This window comes from Galeopterus variegatus, unplaced genomic scaffold (genome assembly GCF_000696425.1).
Source record: "Galeopterus variegatus unplaced genomic scaffold, G_variegatus-3.0.2 Scaffold204, whole genome shotgun sequence".
Taxonomy (NCBI): domain Eukaryota; kingdom Metazoa; phylum Chordata; class Mammalia; order Dermoptera; family Cynocephalidae; genus Galeopterus; species Galeopterus variegatus.
Window position 1 is genome coordinate 561,404 of NW_007726315.1, and position 14,399 is coordinate 575,802.

At 40.9% G+C, this 14,399-nt stretch overlaps 1 long non-coding RNA gene across 1 annotated transcript in view; it reads left to right on the forward strand.

Moving 5' to 3' along the window:
* Positions 1 to 213: 213 nt before the first annotated feature.
* LOC103584962 overlaps positions 214 to 14,399 on the forward strand; it is a 69,545-nt gene continuing 55,359 nt past the window's right edge. The window contains exon 1 of the long non-coding RNA XR_550030.1: positions 214 to 382. This is a non-coding gene — a long non-coding RNA (uncharacterized LOC103584962). The remainder of the gene's footprint in view (positions 383 to 14,399) is intronic.

Genomic DNA, 14,399 nt, shown 5'->3' on the forward strand with positions numbered 1-14,399 from the left:
TAGAGAACAGTGAAACTGGCCGAAAACCACAGTTTACATTCCATTTTCAAAGTGAGATAATGCAAGAATGCCAAAAATTCAACAGCGCCTTCTCAAGTAACAATCTCGTCCTTGAGAGAGCTTGGGATTTTGAGTTGTGGAATTTTCCACCCATTTATCCTTTCATTTTCCATCTTCTTTGCCTTCAAGTATCAATTGACTCCTCTCAGTCACAGCTGTACAAATCACAGGACTTTTTTTTTTAATTGGCATAGACATATACATTATTCATCTATTCTGTTTTATCTGAAGGGAATCCAATAAAGAAGCAATTTTATTTCCAATGAAATATTTAAAGCTGCTTTTCCCCACAAGAGACCAGGCAGAAAACTCCATGATCTATGTAAGTACAAAACTTTCTGCTTATCTGAGCTTGTGTGAATTTGATTTAATTGAAATATAGACCGGGTTTTTTTTTTTTTTTTTCCTGTTATGATTCATAGTACTTGTGTATACATATGTAGCAAGTTCAATATTTCTGCTAGTTTGTGAAGCCTTAGATGCCATAATAATACCAAGAACACCCTGTGCTTTTCCTAACAAATATGGACTTAAAAGGTTACTTCGTTGAGTTTGTGCTGCATCCTTGATAGAAAGTATGTACATACTGCAGGGTTTGTTTTCCTCTGACTGTAACTACAGTGGAGCAGAAAATTAAAGTGGTGATTATACATGAAGTAATTTACCTTTGCCTCTGTGTTCTTGATCGAACTAGAATCCAGATTAAGGTCATCATGACCCTCACTAAGGTTCTTCTCTCCCCAAGTGACAGGGACGTGTGCCAAGTTCAACACACACACACACACACACGCGCAAACACTCCTATTTGACAGAATCCAGTTCTGATTCACAAACTCCTGCGTGAAAAGAAGGGAGAAAATGATGTTAGGTACTGAAACGTATGCTTACCACAAAGATACGCTAATTATATGACATAAGGATAAACGTTCTCTCTTCCAGGAGGCAGTGCTCTCCTCCCTACCCCCATAAAGGGTTGTGAAAAACACTTACAGAGTAGCCAGGAGAAACACCCATCTGTTCCCCAACCCCAGTGGCCCCATGTTCCACCCAGCTCTCCATAACTAAAGAATTAAGTCCTTAAATAGTAACCTTCAACTACAAATAAAAACACTGAGCAAAAATAAGAAGACGTGAGATCAATGCTCTTGTCCAAAGATAAAAGTTACATTATAAAAGAGACAGGCGTGGCTTTATAAACAAAACAGGACTTCTCAACATCTCACAACCATCTCATTAACCAATACTCTCTCATCATGAGTGATCACGGTTATTTAGAGTCAGAAGCAAAATATGGAGAGATCTGTCTGCAGGCAAGTGGAGACAAGGTGTAATGAAGGAAGAGTGAGGTGTGTGAGGAAGATGACGAAATGGACATACTTCAGTGCTTAATTCATAAGGAAGAAAATGCATCAACTTGAGCACGAATTTAACTCCTTCTGGTTGGAATATCAAATACACATATAAACAATTATTTTTATTTCTTTCAGCATCAATCCACTCTATATGACTCGAACTTTTCTTTTTCCCAATACTTGGGTTTGTTTCAAGGCTTGGTAAATGCAATTCATAAAACACTTTCATGTGTTAAAAAGGTACAAATGTCAACATCTTTAGTTGTTCTGAAAAACTCATTGATTCTGAGTCAAGGAAGTTACGTACTTTGTGATGAATCAGTTCTGAACTTCACCAAATCGTACCACTGAACTCACAGCTGGGCATTTCACATGACAGATGGGAGAACTCCCGGAACCACACACTTTAGGGATGGTGAGGGGGGTGGCCCTGCACTAGCTGATGTTGAAAAGGTCCCTAAATTCAGATATATACAGCGTACCCAGAACACACTCCAACAGCATCACGCAAGTGGTGAGGCTGACCTCTTCTGCAGACACTTGTACACCAGCCTGGGTGGGTGGTTGGTGATGTCGCCTTTCTCTTTCCCCTTTTCGGGTTGCCCTGTGTTCATACTAACCTGGTTTTGTCTGTATAAACATGTTGGGATAAACGAAAGAACTGTGGGATTTTGGATCCCATATTCCTTAGTGGAGGACTTTGTATTACTTTTGACGAAAGAATTTGCTAAAACAAATATTTTAAGAAGTAAAGTGGGAGAGAAGAGAACAGGAGTCGTTATTTACTTTCCTTGTTTTTCCCCAAGTTAAAACGTTTTCAAGGGTTAGCATATCTTATGTTTATATACAAATAAAAATGATAAAAGATAATGATGTGTGACTTTTGTTTATCTCTGGAAATGGGGCAAGGTGGTGCAGGAAGGAATAAAATAGGACAGCCTAGGTCCATAGACCATAAGCTAGGATGTGAGAGGGCATGGTAGGTTGCTAGCCATGTGAACTAGAGCCAACCCTTAAGATCAACTGGTTTAACCCAATTGTTTTATAGTTGAGAAACTGGCTCAAAGATGGAAGAATCTTTGCCCAAAGACAAAGAACTGAACAACTAGGGTTATTATATGAAAATAATCATTGTAAGCATTTTTAATTAAAAAGACAAAAATATAAATATGACTTATTGGCCATTTGCTAGCTGAGTTACCCAGAACAAGTTACTTAACCTCTCTGTGCCTCAGTTTTATTATCTAAAAAATTGAGATAATAATGTGCCTCCTTCATAGGCTTGCTAGGAAAATCAAATCAGTTAACACTTGTAAAGCACCTAAAACAGAACCTGGAAACACTAAATGTTTGATAACATCAATTGTTTATTATTATTACCACCACTAATATTGATAATTCAGATAAGCTTTTCTCAAGTAAGTGAAGTTTTGTTGATGAACTGGAAAACTCAGTCTACTGTGGATTGGCATGTCACAGTGGCCTAGGTGTTGGCATTGAAGGATACACTAAGGCAGAGCCTAGCTTCAGCTTAGAACCTTCTCCATGACTAGTAGTCACTCATTTTTAAAAACGCTTAAGTATCAATTTTTACATTGCACTAAAAAACTCCAAGAATGGAATTGAAAACCCAACCTTTCTTGTGTCCCAGTTTTGATTTTTAGAAACCTTAACCAAGTCACTTCCTCTCACTTGGTGTTTTCTGTATCTAGTATAAATAACAATCTTCGCCTAAACTGTTGGAAAGATTAAATGTACTTGAAAGCACTTTCTGTGTTATAAATTTTACAGAGAAGTGTACATTTTTTAAAGTCACAATGTATTACAATTATGAAACATTTCTCTTATATTGAAATCACTGGGGGTGGGGAGAGTCATTCGTGCTTTCTTACAAGGATTTACCATTGATTATGGAAACAGAATATGTAACCAGAACTTTCATAAAAAATGTGTACAAAAGAAAAAACACTTAGCTGGGAGTTGAAGGTTTGGCTTCTAGCCCTAGCTTTTCCATGAACACTTCATATGGCTCTGGGCAAATCATGTAGACTTCTTGGCACCCAGTTTACTTTTCTGTAAAACAGGGGGCATTAGATGATCTCTCCACCTCTAATTCTACAATTCTAAATGTCATGCATGTTTCCATGAGTCAATGAGTCACTAAAACTTGGTAGACTTCAGAAAATTATTTAATAAACAAAATGTCTCATAAGCAATTCAAGAGATATTGGAACTGACCCTCAAAGCATTGCATTATTATGTTTAGGCAAAAACTTCAAACCCAAGAAGAACATCTTGGAAAGGTTTCACTATTCTGCAATGGTGTATGGCTGTAAGTTCACACATTCACACTCATTTAAACATCTCTTATTAATTTGGGGGGGGTACTTAGTAAATGGAAAAGGATATTGCCTCTTTTAAAATGAAACAAAAGCATAAGAGCATGCTAAATTTCTATAACATTCTCAGCATCTCAAAATGCTGTGACAGCTTTTTTTTTCTCTCTCATTTTGTTCTCCTGGGTAAACACCCTCAGGGTCCTTGTCTACTGTGTATGCCAATGGAAACACAAAGACAGGAATTTGAGCCTCTAACAGAAAGCAGTTTATTAGGTTGCACAAGCCAGGAGAGAGGTGGTCTCATGACCCAAGCCAAGCTCCCCGAGTATAGCTTTGAAGGGTCTCACTACAGGAACGTATGCATATTTAACAAAGGCTGGGTTATTTCTCTGCACATTGAAGTGGAGAAGAGCACACGCAGGCATTGCGGTGTCATGTATGTTCTACGTGTCTCGTTTTTCTTGGGGGTGAAGATTTAAGGATCAAAATGAAAGGGGGTGGCCTTGTATCATTACAAGGTGAAGTCGCAGGCTGAGCCAGGGATAGTGTGCAAATGACCAAAATAGTTGTGGAGCTTATGATTGCATCAGCCAGACGTTGTTACTGTGAAGTCATGTTCTTTTCCAATCAGCATTGTTGAGGAAGGAGGAGAAAAGAAGAAAGACTGATTGCAGAAAGAAAGAAGTAGGTGGTAGCTCTCATTCAAAAAAAAAAAAAAAAGGTGTGGGGTAGCTCTCAATTTCTTATTTGATCAATGTAACAACTTTGCAAAATAGTCTGAGCCCGGAATTCTTGTACCCATTTTACAAATGAATATGCTGGGAGCAAAGAAATAAATTAACTTGCTTCCCACTTAGAGTTGATGGTCCTCACGCTTGCCTCTGATTCTCAAGGAAACCTGATCCAGTCTAGGAGTGAACCCTGAGCTGTAGTTCATATGTGCATGGCCCACCTGACTGCCAGGTCCAAATGCCTGGTGAACCATTTGCTCCCCATCAAAAGCAAAAAGCTTTCCTTCCACTTACTACCCCAAGTCACTGTCTGGGACCCCGTACAAAACTAAAGTGGTTCAGCCCTTTTAAAGGACTTCCATGGAAAAATTAAGTTCCCAGATGGAAACAATGGGCTTACTGATGACTAAATTAGACCCTGCTTCCCATACCCTGTGGTTTCTCCCCATAAATGCTTTTCCCGTAATTCAGTGGCTGCTTTGGGAGAGCTGTCCAGAACACTTTCACCAGGGCTATTTTTTCATTCTAAGATTTTGGCCATCACCTGGTCTATTTTAAAAAAGAGGTGCGGGGGTTGGGGAGAGGAAATCATGTCCTAGAGAGAAAAATCCTACAAGGTCCTAAACATTTTATATCCATGGGGATAATTAGGAGGACTTGAGAATTATACCACCTCCCCATTAACTGGTTGAGGAGTGATCCACTTCAAATCACAGACACAGGTTTCTGAAAACAAAATGTAATTTTATGTAACTGACTTACCGGCCCCTGTGGTAGAAACAGGGCTGTGATGCATTTGAAGTGCCTGACCTGGGCTTGGTTGGTAACTGGAACCCAGCAGAACCAGCGGGTTGCGAAGGCAAGGCTCACACAGAGATCAGCGCCACAGAAACACGCCTGTGTTGCATAATGGTCATGCTCCCACCTCCATGATGGCTTCATTTCATCTATTCTCCAAGTTGAATGCAGAGACAGCTAACCATCGTGGTACACATGGTGGCATTGCTCACTTTGCAGGCAAAATAAACACAGCTCCAAATCTTTGGCTCATTTGCCACTTAGAATGGAAGATATTGGCAGTCACATGTATCATTTCACCTAATTCAGGTCCACAAATACTGAGAACCTACTCTTGGCAATCCATCTTGTTAGGGGCTTCAGGGGCCCTAAATCTGAGCGAGACACAGCTCCTGTTCCTAAAAACTTAAATTGAGTTAGTAATTGCTGGGAAGAGATTGTAGGGGACCAGGAACAGGGGGGAAAATGACAAGTCTTTGAATCACTGTTTAGAATCTAAAGCTTTATATCAAAAGTGCATTTAATAATCAAATACAACTTAGATATAAGATCGGGGACCATATCTCCCTTGAAATTCCCCTGCAACCCACTGTGGTACTTAAAATATATTTTTCTTTAAAGTAAGAAAGAAGGATAAGTACTTAAGTACTTTGAAGTTTCTGAAAAGGGATGGGTTTTTTTTGTTTTTTTGTTTTTTGTTTTTTCCTTTTTTGTCTTTTTTTACTGACCGGCAATGGGATCGCAACCCTCGGTGCCGCGCCCACACTGCGCTCAGCCTGTGAGTGGGAACCGGTCTCCACATGGGATCCGAACCCTCGACGGGAGCGCCGCCGCGCTCCCAAGTGGTGCACTCTCCAGTGTGCCACCGGGCCGGCCCAAAAGGGATGGTTTTTAAATCAAGAAGATTAGAAGTGTTTTCATGAAGAAAGTAGCATTGGAAAAGAGACCTGAATGTTGACTAGATTTTTAACAAACTGGTAACATATATATACACATGAACACACACATTTATATATATATAATTCACAATTTAAAATTGCACTTTTAGTACCATCTTACTTCTTCAGTCAAAAAGAGGAGGTCCCTCCAAGTAGGAAGCACACTATCAGCAAGGTCAAGGACTGGGAATCACCAGACATATAGGAACTAGTAAATAGTTTTCCATACGCACAACAAAACTTTAGTGAGCACCTGCTATGTTCCAGGTGTGAAGTATGGGTGATACAAGGATTCTGAGGCACAGACTTCTGCCTTCAAGTGTCACATAGTCTGGAAGAGATGCCAACATAGTTGACTCATAAGTTGTGTGTCAGGTAACATTAAGAGAAAAAGGTGGGAGGCTACCCCAGCACCATGTTAAGAGGGTCCTTAAGATTAGGCTAAGGATCAGTACTTAATTCAGTGATGATAGAGAATTATTAAAGGTTTGGGTCTGAGAAATGATATGATCTGGGTTGAATATACGATTCATTTACAGCACATGTATAGGATTCATTCAGAGCAAGAAGAAATGGGGAAGAAAGGCTGGTTAGGCGACAACTGCAAAGGAGCCAGGCAGTGGGTAAGATGAACTATGAGGAAATGCAGTAAGAGGTAAGAAGAAATACGGTAGCACTGCAGAGAATTAAAGAGAATGAAAAAAGAGGGACTCAACCAAAATAGACAGTGTAGGGCACTGACTTGTTTGAGAGGAAAAGAAAAGGCTTGAAGTGGGTCACGCTGAGATGTCATTGGGATGTAGAGTGGAGGTACTTATCCAGCGGCCAGACATTTGGGTCTGAGGTATTCATGTCCTGGCAAGAAAGCTACACTTGGGCGCTTTCCACATGGGAGTGGCTGTTAAGGCCATGGGACAGAACAAAATAGCTGAGGCAGCAAGTAGTGTAGGTATAGAATCAAGATGAAGAAAACATTCCTGGGGAACACTGACATTTATGGGGTAGAAGTAGAAAGAGAAGCATGTGCAGAAGACAAGAGAATGAGAAAAGAAGGCCAGGGAACCAGAGAAGGAGAATGTTTAAAGGGACAGGCGGCAACAGTCAGATACTAGGGAGAAGCCAGAGGACCTCGTGCTCAGGAGATCACTGGCTGCCTTTGAAGGAGAAACTTTAGTGGGGCTGAGAATAGAAAAGTCAGCACTCAAGATACTAAGGGGTAAGCAGGTGGACAGCAAGGAAGCAGACTTTACAAAGTTTGACGGAGGGATATAGAATGAAGACGTAAGGGAGGCGGGAGGGATGGGTGGGGAAGGGGGTGAAGGAGTCAGGTTTGCAGTAAGAGGGGTGAGCACGGCAAGGAGAAAGGGCGCATACTCCTCAGAGGCGAGTTCAAAAGAAGAAGGTGGGGGGAGTGAAAATAGAAAGATTCCCTAGACCTTCTCACCCACGCCTATGGGCACAATTACCACCTCTCCTGGGATGACTCACAAATTGGATATAGAATGAAGACGTAAGGGAGGCGGGAGGGATGGGTGGGGAAGGGGGTGAAGGAGTCAGGTTTGCAGTAAGAGGGGTGAGCATGGCAAGGAGAAAGGGCGCATACTCCTCAGAGGCGAGTTCAAAAGAAGAAGGTGGGGGGAGTGAAAATAGAAAGATTCCGTAGACCTTCTCACCCACGCCTATGGGCACAATTACCACCTCTCCTGGGATGACTCACAAATTTCTATCTCCTGCCCTAACCTCTTCCTGAGCTCCTGAGCTATGTATATAAAACTATCTGCTGGACAACTCCACCTGGATGTCTGAAAGGCACCTCAAATTCAACCTGCCCAGATGAAATTCATGACTTTTTCCTCCAGACAGTGCCATCTCCTACTGCTCCGTTCTCAATCAACAGTATCATTATCCATCAAATTGCCCAAGTCAGAAAGTAAGGATTTACCTCTATTGCTCTCAACACCCCCTCCCCACCCCCACCAGCCACAGGGTTTTAATTTATTTCTCGAAATCTGCCTCTGTCTCCTCAGCTCTGCAATACAGGTAGAGTGACCTTTCCAGAACTCAAGTCTGATCATGTCCACCCCTGCTTAAGAGCCCTTCCGTGGCTTCCTCTTGGGTGGGGCCATAGTCTGACATAACTGTTGGGGCCCTGTGTGGCCTGGTCCTGCCCACCTCCCAGCCTCACCTCATACTCTTCCTCCACCCACGTGCCCTAGCACCCTGCCCTCCCTTCACATCCTCACATACTTCCAGTTCTCTTCCACCTCTGAGCTCTGCACATGCTATTCCACCTGCCCAGTACTCCCTTCCCACCATCTATCGTGGACCCTCTTTTCCCTCATCTCATCTACGAATGCCATTAAATTGTTATTAGCAATATTTATTTTTTAGAAACCAGACAAGTCTGGGGTAAAATTCCTACTCATACAGGCTCACTGACCGAGGACAGTTGCTAATCCATGGTTGACGCTGATGAAGATAATGATGACAATGAGGATGATCTTGTCATTAGCAAGGCTTATGCATATTATCACACTAAACCCTAGAACACAGTGGCCTAGCCAGTGGAAAGTACAGAGCAGATGCTCTTCAAGGTCATCTCACATGCCAAGTGAGGAACACTGAGGGAGGCCCTCTCCCTTGCTGCCTTAGGCCCATCTTCGTTTTCTCTGCCATGGATGCACACACAGATGTCTAACTGGACTCCTCACCTGGATGACCTTCCACAATCTTCTGCCCATGAACTGTGACATATGGATGCATGAGGCAGGCCGCATGGTATCTACCTCCCCTTTCCACCATGTCACCCTCCCTCCAGGTCTCTTCTGAGGAGGACCCCTGAGGTGGCTCACATTTTTTTCTAGGGAATATTTTCTGACTAATTTTCTTGCTGTCTGCTAATGGGCAAATACTAAATCCATGGAAAATTCCTACACAATCCTCAACAAACATGAGGAAAAGCAGCCAAAAGATTCCTACAACTCTTTATAGCTCTCCTTTATTACAGCATGTAAACCCTTTGATGAACATTTCCCTTTGCTTCTCATAACAAAACGTTCTTTCCCTGGGTGGAGCAGCGTGGGAGTTTTGGAATGACCGTGAGTGAGCAACTGATTCTGCATTGTTATTAGGACTTACACTAACATTATCAACGGCCTTTCTTTTATTGAGTACCTGTAAATGCAGCAAACCAAAGGTTAAGTGCATCCCCTTTGCTGGTCAGTAGATTGAGGAGTAGTGTCAATGCTTTGAAGGCAACATCTCATGAGCTTTGCACTCTTTCCAGAACAGATAAGGAGAACAGAAGTCTTCTTAGCACTCTCAGATTGTGATATGTCCCTTAGTGTCCTAGGACTATTTATCTAGGAGAGCTCTATTTGGCCCCAGGAACACTGTTGTTTTAGTTGAAATAGTAAAAGTACTATTAACTACAATGTGGTAACACTGAGAATAGCAATGAAAATATTTCACTTACTGAACTTTTTTGAAGAAATCCATTATTGCCTAGCAATTCTATTGTGAGAACACATTAGGGTTTAAGAATACAAAATAGCTGGGGAAAAGGTTTATGTAACATTAGAAGCAAAAAACTGGTTGTAAATTCATGTCTATGCTAAGATTGTAACTGTATGAAAATTAGATAACATTGACAGTAACTGGAAGGAAATATTAAAAAGGCTGGTTTTTAAAATGACAATATTAGAGACATTTTTCTTTCTTGCTTGCTTTATTTGTTACTGTTATAGTATTTGTACAATACAAGGTTGTCAATACAAGATTTGTACAGTACAAGGTTGTCAGCTAAACATATATATTATGCTTAAAATATTGTAAAAAATCATAATGTACTTTTAGAAGAGTTATTGAAAATCATCCCTCTTAAAATTGAATATGGAAAATATGGACCTTTTCTACCTCATCTTTAAAAACTATTACTTATTATACCAAATAAAACAGGAAACAACTTCTAGCATAGTTCTTAAAATTGGCAGAAATGAATTTCATTGATCTCTTTTGGCATCAGTGACGATAGCCTCAAAAATTTTATTTTCTTCAATTAGAAACAATAGAACAAAATAATTTTCTATGAAATTTTCTTTCTAGTTATCTAGAAGTGTAGACCAGAGAAACTTTCTGGAAAAACCTACATTTGAGGAGTCCTTACTTAGTGGGGCTAGGCCAGGAAATGCTTCACGATATGTTTGCCTCGTGACTACAAGTGCTTAAAGATAGAATGCTGGGTGCTGACAGCCAGATTTGAATCACTGAATTACAGGTCTGCAAATTCAACCCAGAAAATAACCATACAGCTCTTAGCCCTCTGTTTATTCAGTGCTTTACTCACCAGGGACCTGTTGCTCATAAACAACAATGATTACAGAGTTAGGATAAATCTCACAGTAAATGGGCATTTCCTTCTGTCCAGACATTTCCATTTCCTTTTTTAATTAAATGATTCCTATCCATAAGAATTGGCTGCTTTTTCCTTCTGGAGTGTCATTAAAAGGTTAAGAGAGTCTGTGGCTAGCTTGGACTTTATCTGCCTTAGAGCTCAGGCCTTTCCTTGTATTCCTTCCATGCAATTCAATCCAACAAAAGTGTATCCAGCTGAGTGGCTTCCCAGAGCTGTTGGGTCAACATGCTCTACCAGGAGGCTCTGGAAACACCTTATTGGCCCTCGAATGCTGTGTCTCATCTATTGGTCGGCACAATTCATGCTGAACTTCTAAACAGTTCAACCAGGAATCACTGGACTGTGTGTTCCTAATCTTCCTCTTCGCATGACTGGTTATATGCGGTGAGAGCTATCAGCTGCAAAAACAAATAAGTCCAATGCTAGAATAACAAGCAATCTTCTGGCTGACAAATGAACTGCCCAATACTGGTAAACTGATTGCCACACTAAAGAGAATAAACTTTATTCTGGGAGTAATGGGGACCAATGGGGAATGACTTTGGAAAAGGACCAGCATAATGTAACCTGGGTACAGTGTGAAAACTAAACCTACAAGCAGGGTGAATATAGATTGTAGAGAGTAGAGACTGGCTAGAATTGGGGAACTAACAGGAGGCTATTGAAATAGTTCAATTGGCCTGAACCAAGGCAATGATGGTAGGAATGAAAATGGGATAGATAACAGAGTTTCCATGGATAATAGAAAGCAACAGATTTGATGCAGATTAGTGAAGGAAAGCAGAGTGTAAAGACAGAGTTAAATTCTAGCCTAGATTATTGAGTCCGAGACAGCATTAACATAACAGAAAACCAAGAGGAAAAGTTACTTTGGGAAAGGAGACAACGAGTTTGGTTTTGGATTACAGCAGGTTGGAAGGGTCTGGGGGGTACATCTACGGGGAACATCCCAGCAGACTATTAAGATATGCCGGGGCTTCAAAAGAGCATTTAACAGTAAAGTGTTTAATATTAAATCCTAGTTTTGCCACTTAAATTGAGTGGCCTTGGATGAGCCATTTCATTTAAGCTTCGGAGCCTTCTAGTTTCTTTACCTGAAAAATGAAGATAGTGGTACTTTATAGGATTTGGGGAGTATTAAATAAGAAGCATGTATAGAAAGCGCTTACAGTGTATGGCACACAGTAATTACTCAAAAAAAAAAAAAAAAAGATCTCCCATTGAACCACTGCAATAATCTCTCCTGTTCTCTCTGTTACATCTTTTGCCCCCTCGATTCACCTCTGTATGGCAATTAAACATATCGTGTTATAACAAAGATGAGCCCCCCTTCACTTCTCTGCTTAAAACCCTCTAAGGCATCCCTCCAATCCGTGGCCCATAAGATTCTGCATTCCTAATTCATAACATGCCAGTCTTATGGTAGCCTCAGGGCCTTTGCTCTTGCTGTTCCCTCTGCCTGGAGTGCTCTTTCCCAGATTTCTCAAGGTTGGCTTTTTCCATCCTTCTGCCATTTGCTCCCATAATACTATCTCATGAAAGCCCTTTAATGGTCCTTTCTTCATCCACCCTAGGCATCCTCTATCCTGTTACTATGGTTTTTTATCCACAGAACATTACTATTTGAAATGGAAAATTCACATACATGTTTATATGATTTTGTCTATTACCCCTAGCATGTCTGTCTTATTCACCACTATATCCCCAGTGCCTGGCATACAGTAGGCTCTCCATAAATAGTTGTTGACTGAATGAATGAATGAGGGAATGAATGGATGAGTGAATGAATATACGTGGAAGCATTGTGGATCCTTAAATATAAAGCGTGCCTTTCATCCCCAGTAAGATGAAACAGTCTAACTCAAACATAATCCTATGACGCTGAGCTACTGTGATGTGGACATTTCACGGAGGTCAGCCAATTAACCTCTCTGGCTCTCATTGTCCTTCTCGCTATAAAACAGCTAGCAACTGCCATGCTCTCGCCAAAGACGGATGCAGTGAAGAATGAGTGAGATGATATCTGGCAAGTGCCTGGAGTTTTACAAGAGGAAGATACTCTATTTAACTGTCCAGCCCATCATAAAGATGACAGGCATGGGCCAACATGGCATAATCAAAATCCCCAAAGTCACATCAAATCACTGGACTATGAATCCCCAAATGGCCCCAAAACAATAGTCTATCAGAATTTCCACCAAGCTACAATGATAATGTAAATCCCAGGATCACGATTCAATGTGGTAGTTCCTGAAATATTATGAAAAACAAGGCCACTTCCCAAATGGGTTAGTAATCACAAAGAGAATGCAAAATGCCTTCTGCTGGAGCATGATCCACACCTCAGTTCCCAGGCTCCTTGCTTCCCTCTCTGTGGACATCATCAGTCAATGTCCCTCCAATACACAGACGCCCATTGCTGGGGCACTTGGTCAGCACCTCCTAGGAAGCTTACTGTCAGAAAAGCTTTTTGAGCTATATTGAAGCAAACTTAAGAAAGTAGCTTAGTTCTGAATTAGTTTCCATTTCAGGCCTAGCAAATGGAAGCTGGCTTTGTAAGTATAGGGGTACGGGCTCAGCTCAGGATGGTAACTTAAGCAGCATCCCTCTCCAGTTACATACCTTTTGTGAAGTCTATTAGAACAAAGAAATCCAGAAAACTCATCACATCTGGAGTTGGGATTGAGACAATGGATTTTTCATTTACGTGGCCCCAGTTTCTCTTGGCTTTGTCGCTTACCAGTTGTGTAACTTTGGGCAAGTTATTCAAAACTCTAAGAGGCTTCAGTTTTTAATTTGTAATATAAGGATAATAATGCCTATTTTTAGTGAGTTGTTATAAAGATATAGGAGATATAGCAAAGTGCTAAGCATGCTCAATGAATTCTAGCTATTAGCATGAATCAATAGCTAATAATATCTAAATCCGAATTATTTCTTTTTAATTCATACGGCAAATATTAATTGGGCATCTGCTGATGCCAGGCATTGTGTTAGATGCAGAAGATGCAATGATGAACATGGTAGACTGATCCCCACCTCATGCAGTCAACAGATTTGTAAATAAGCAATTACGGTGTGGCATAATAAGTGCTATAATAAGTGCTACCATGGGGAGAATTCAGAGTGCACTGAGAGCACCTGGAAGAGACATCAAACAAGGTCCAGGGAGTCTGAAAGGCTTCTTGGAGGAAATGATGCTTAAGCTATATGCTTTCATCCAAAGGTTGGGGAGGATGGAGCTAAGAAAATCCTATGCAGGCTGGTCATTTAGCTTAGTTGGTTATAAAGTGTGGTGCTGATAACACCAAAGTTTAGGGTTCAATCCCTGTACCAGCCAGCCACCAAAAAAAAAAAAGAGAGAGAAAAGAAAAGAAAAAGAAAATCCTGTGCAGAAGAAACACTATGTGCTTCTTCCAAAGAATAGAAAGTGAGGCATTCCTAAGTTGCAGAAAACAGGTTTGAGCAAAGCACATAAGGCAGGTAAGAAGGGTCCTTGTATGACCTTGTTAAAGAGTTTGTACTTTTATCTGAGAGCCATCAGGAACATGGTAAGATTTTAAGCCAAAGAATGGCTTGACTGTATTTGTGTTTTAGAATGATCACTCTGGTAGCTGTGTGAGAAACAGACTAGGCGAAGAAACCATTATGAGTCTACGAATTAAGGAAATATCCTACAAGGATGTAGAGAAGTGGACATATTCTAGAGATATTCAGAAGGGACAATGATTTGGTGATCGATAGGGAGGTAGGGGGAGGGGGAGGGA